The sequence below is a fragment of the Aphis gossypii genome, chromosome 1, assembly GCF_020184175.1.
Source record: "Aphis gossypii isolate Hap1 chromosome 1, ASM2018417v2, whole genome shotgun sequence".
Taxonomy (NCBI): domain Eukaryota; kingdom Metazoa; phylum Arthropoda; class Insecta; order Hemiptera; family Aphididae; genus Aphis; species Aphis gossypii.
Window position 1 is genome coordinate 89,154,901 of NC_065530.1, and position 5,521 is coordinate 89,160,421.

The following is a 5,521-nucleotide window of genomic DNA, read 5'->3' on the forward strand; positions in this document are numbered from 1 at the left end:
TTTTAAATACTTGCAAATTTCACTAAATGTTTTTATTTTCATTTCTAAACACAATACATATTTAAAATACTTTGACTCGTTTTGAGCTGTTTCAAATTTCAAATTTCAATTTTTTCGTTTTTTCGTTTATAAATGTTTATAAAATTGTATTCGTTGGGTCGAAAAATCTTTCGAATTTAATACAAGTTTAGTTGCGCGGAGTGGAGTGGTACGGGGTAACCCCGCAAAATGTTTGTCCACTACTCCGCTTGTCTACATTTTAAATACGTATAACTCATAAACTACTCGCCCTAAATTCAATTTTTATGTCTCGAAATACTCAGAAAATTATTCTGCTTTGGAATATGAAATTAAAAATCTATGTTGTCATTCAAAAAAGTAAAAAACTTAAAAAATTATAAGGATAAAAAATATTTAAAAATATAATTTTTTTATAAAAACGTTGCTTTTTAACAATTTGAAACTATGTAAAAAAAATATTTTCAAAAACATGAATACTTTTGGAAATAATGAGTGTTGTTTGATAAAAAAATCACCCTGTACTCGTATATTGTAACAATACCTATCAGTTAAAAATATTAAAAATAAAATGAAAATTTTTTTTTATTAGCATTTAAAGTTCGATTTTTTTACAAAGGACTTAAAAACCACGAAAATGTGCAAATTATTTTAAGTTAGAATTTCATGAAAATTTTAATTTGAAAATCTAGCATTTGAAATTTTAATATAAGATTCCTTATAAGTTTTTATCAAAACTAAAATCTCTACCGAAGAATTAAATTAATTAAGCGTTTTTGTAGCTCAAATTTTTACGACATTCACTTGATTTCTAAAACAAATAACCTTAGACACTATTGAAATGTATACCATATATGTATTATGTATATTTTATCAATTCCTATACTTGGTACTTACTCTGAGTTCTAAATTATCATTGATTATTGCATGATTAATTATCAATAATTATTATTAATTATTCATACATAGAAGTAAGTCTCTTCGTAATACCAACATGCAACATAAAAAGAAGTCCCTATGATGTACCTATGATTTATTTGGCGATTCATTGACGATAGTATTTCACATACAATGACATTTCTAAATGCAATATTTCTAAATGGAAGAAATTGATTCAATCTACACTGTATTAAGTAACCTTACCTGAGGAGGTTCTTTTTGCGGTGAATGGTCCTAGAAACTTAATTTCATATGAAATAATGTATCTGACTTATAATAACACATATAATAATAGTGCAAATGAAAATGAAAATAATGATGGTTTTTTTAAGAATATTTCATGTCAGTAAGCTAATAATTTACACTTCTAGTTTCTACTATTAAACAAATTGAATTGTACTCATTACTATAAAAAAAAAAAAAAAATACATTTTGTAATGTGCGCTAAACTCTCATACATCAATACCGGAATTATAAATAAATAATAATATAATGTCACAATTTAGGTTGAATTTTGTACTATAAAGATTTTTGAACTACGAAATTGTTACTTTTACCCCCTCCACCCCAAACCACCATTAGATTCAATTTTTTACTAGAAACTATCGTCAAAGTTGTTGTTTGAACCATTTTAACTGCTCCTGAAGCATCACACACGAAAAAACAAAACAAATATGGATATGAATAATTTATTATGTAAAATATAAAATAACCAATAGATCGCGCGAGGCTTATACATTTTTTTCGGGAGAACATAGTCCGGTGCTATACGGTTAATTACTTTCCAGATTTCTACGGTCCGTTACAATACGGTTCGATTATTTTTGAATTCCGGAATTATACGGTCCGGCATAATACGGTCCGAAATATATTTTATTCCGGATTTCTACGGTCCGGGACTATACAGTTTTTGTATTTATTCTTTCCGGGAGAATACAGTCCGGGAGTATACATTCCGGATTTCTACGGTCCGTGACAATACGGTCTGCCAATTTACATTCCGAAATTCTACAGTCCGTGAGAATACTTTCCGGGATTATACACGCGTCCACACTTCATCTCCAGCTCTTCGAGCAATATTATGCAATACTAATGTTGCAGTGATGATAGGGAAAACACGCATCAGTTTTACTCGTAAACCTAAAGCCATTACTGGAAAACGTCTTTTCCAAACCCCGAAAAATCTTTCAACGACATTTCTTGTCCTCATCTGTGACTCATTATACAAGTTTTCCGCTGGTGTATGGCATCATCATGTAATTTGCAGAGGCATAGCCACTATCTCCTACCAGTACTGCGTCCCCATAAACTCCTTGCTAAAAAAAAACTCTTTTTTTTTGACTCTTGAAATATTCTGGAGTCATGAGTGCTTCCATCATATCTTGCAACAACATCCATTATTTCTAAATTAGAGTTGCATATCGCCTGAACGTTCAACGAAAAATATCCTTTGCGGTTTCGGAAACGCTCAGCAGATTCTCCACCTGCAATTCAGAAAGAAAGACCACCAATGTAAAATGTAACTATAATTGTAAAAATAAAAATAAAATAAATACATTTATATTGTTAGAAAATTGTGTCTACGGGTGTAATTACTGGTACCTACTTATAAGAAAAACAGGTATAAGTATTAATTATTTTTGTAAATACCTGGTGATTGCCACAACTTCACATGGGTACAGTCAATAGCACCGATGACTCTTGGGAACTTGGCTCTTCTGTAAACATTTAACTGGGTTCGTCTTATTTCCTCTGGTGTTCCAGGAAATTTAATATATTGACTACGCAAGGACGCAATAGTATAACTAACTTTATGCACTATCCTATTTACTGTTGAGGAACTAAAGCCACATAGATCCCCTGCAGTGGTTTGAAAGCATCCAGTGGCAGAAAATCGAAGAGTGCATAATAACTGATTAATCGGGGATATTCAGTTATTTCTGTTGGAAAAAAAAAACTGTTATACTTTGAAGACTTTTTGTTATTATAAGCTCTAATTTCACTTAACCTGACCTGTCTGTTTCATACTCAAGATGATGTTCTATTTTTTCCAGAATTGACAAAACTGTGGGTTTTGTCAGTCTGTACCTCATAATGAAATCCCGATCATCCAGACTATCGAAGTCTTCGGCCCTTTCCCGTATCCATCTTGGATGGCGGACAGCGAAAATTATGAAGTCATTTTCGTCGTCTTCATCGTTTTCAAAACAAAGTTGAAACACACGTTTACGAGCTCGTTGCATTTTGTAAATATATAAATATATTTGAAACCAAAAAACACATTTACAAAACACTTGAAGTTTAAACAAAATACAAAATCCTCATACAAAATAGAAAATATTTTGTTAATATTTTTTAAATATTTTAATAATTGATAAAATTATCAATATCTCCGGAAACTAACCGCGATTAAGAACGATAAACGGCCGAAATTGGGGGGGTTAGTTCTTAATCACAATTACGCAGCGGTTACGCTTAACCGAGTTTGGTGAAATCCAAAATCTCTGGTTAGTAATATTAATTGTGATTAAGGTTAGTTAACCGTGATTAACTAAGTTGGTGAAATCGGCACTAAATGTGATAATGGAGGTCAATATATATCTAATGATATAAAATATATTCTTTTAAATGTAAAGAATTTTAAAAATATTAAATTATTTATCACTGATCAAGATGGTAATAAAGTAATATGTGATGAATTTGTTGCTTATTTAATTCTAAAAACATAAATATAGGTAGTTATAGATAATTTTTTACCTATTAATTATAAATAATCATATTTAAATGGAATCATATTTAGAAAAAATATGTTAGTTTATAGAAAAAGTTACAACTATTATTCGAAAATCAGTTTTTGTTTGTTTGTTTTAAAATTATTTCTAAATACAATCGAACCAATTGGTTATTTTTTACTACCTTTATTAACAATGTTTTCATTATTAAACGGAATTGTGGAAATTTTTGAAAAATCTTAAAAGCATGATGAATGAATTATAGAATACAGAATTTTTTATAAATTTTATAATCAATTGATATTGCTGTATAAATCTAAAAAAATAATCGAGGCTAGTATATGTTTAAAAGAAGCAGATTTTAAAGAAACCATTGACTTTTTCCCTAGGGAAAAATACTTAAAACAGGCACAACTTAACGGTTACAAGTATACATTATAATTAAACATTATATTAATTTAATTTCTTATAAATGGAAAATATATATTGTGTTAAATGTAAACAAAAAACAGATAATATTAATCCACATATAATAAAGACAAAAAACAATAGGAAAATATTGTCTACAAAATGTAAAAAATGTAATTCTTTAAAAAGTTGTTTTATTAAAACATTATATTAATATTAACTAATTTCTAAATTAATATGAATAAAAATGATAATAAAATCTTGATCTTTTTTTATAAATTAGGTTACTTTACCTCAGATTCGTCTGACGTATATGATATTTCCCCGACCTATAGTATCTATAAATAAACCCGCTACCGATCGTGTCAATATTTAGGAATAAAATATATCTGTGTTGTACAGACATCCAGTTAAAAACAAAAAAACATAAATAAAAAAGTGTGAGAGGTGGCAACCGTTTCTGGATGTCACACAATACATTTTGATGATTATTTTTTTTTTAAATATTTTTAATTTTTTAATATTTATTAAGAACAATGTAGTAAACCGACAGAGTTGTTTCACTATTTTTTTCTATTTTAATTAATTTACATGACCTTCGCATGTAAATACTTTATTACCAAACTCTTTTCTAGCTGATTTCTAAGAATCAAGGCGTATGGGAAAAACAATCACAAACAACCTTTCGATTTAAGAAGTTGATTTAACATGCAAGTCGTACGCATAAACTAAAAATGCGCACGCCTTGGCGTAATAGCACAACAACAAGTCCAACCCAGGGTTAATCAACTTTTGGCATAAAACCACTTTTCGCAGCTACAATAACAACAATCACTGACTCGCCTTTTTGTCCATCTCCTAGTCTCTATCATGTACAACCAGGGGGTGTAGAGAACCATATAAATACGGGTCTCTGTCCGTCTTAGAATTTGAATTAGTTTACATCTACATAGAACTAGTCTATGTCCACATTTTAGATTAACTATTTTCTTGGGCAGTTACTTAACGTGCTGTCCTCAAATTTATATACAATTTTTTAACTTTAACTTTAATAAACATGTCTATTAACACCGTGTCTTGTCTCACTTTTAAAAACCTAATCCTCTCCGACCAAACTGGTCCAACTGCAGACGTCAAGCACTCATTTATAAACGATAGTGAGAGATCACTTCAATAATAAGAAAAATACTTGATAAATCAAAAAGTGTACTGAACGTACCCACTATCTACTCATATCCTCAAAAATTTCGACAAGAATGGAAAAGTAATTGGTTATTAAAGGACTGGTTAGAAGAAACTGACGACAAAACATTAGCAAAATGTAAGTTTTGTAAAAATACAATTGCAGCAAGATTTGCTGATTTGTGTGCATATGCTGACACTAAAAAGCAATGAAATCGTCCGAACCATTTTCTTCTGCTAGA

At 29.5% G+C, this 5,521-nt stretch overlaps 1 long non-coding RNA gene across 1 annotated transcript; it reads right to left on the minus strand.

Annotated features, from left to right (window-relative positions):
- Positions 1-2,015: 2,015 nt before the first annotated feature.
- Positions 2,016-3,446, minus strand: LOC126552119 (uncharacterized). The gene is made up of 3 exons (XR_007605962.1): positions 2,971-3,446; positions 2,608-2,897; positions 2,016-2,441 (listed from the first exon to the last, which is right to left on the minus strand). It is a non-coding gene; the product is annotated as an uncharacterized LOC126552119 (long non-coding RNA).
- Between the last annotated feature and the right edge of the window lie 2,075 nt (positions 3,447-5,521).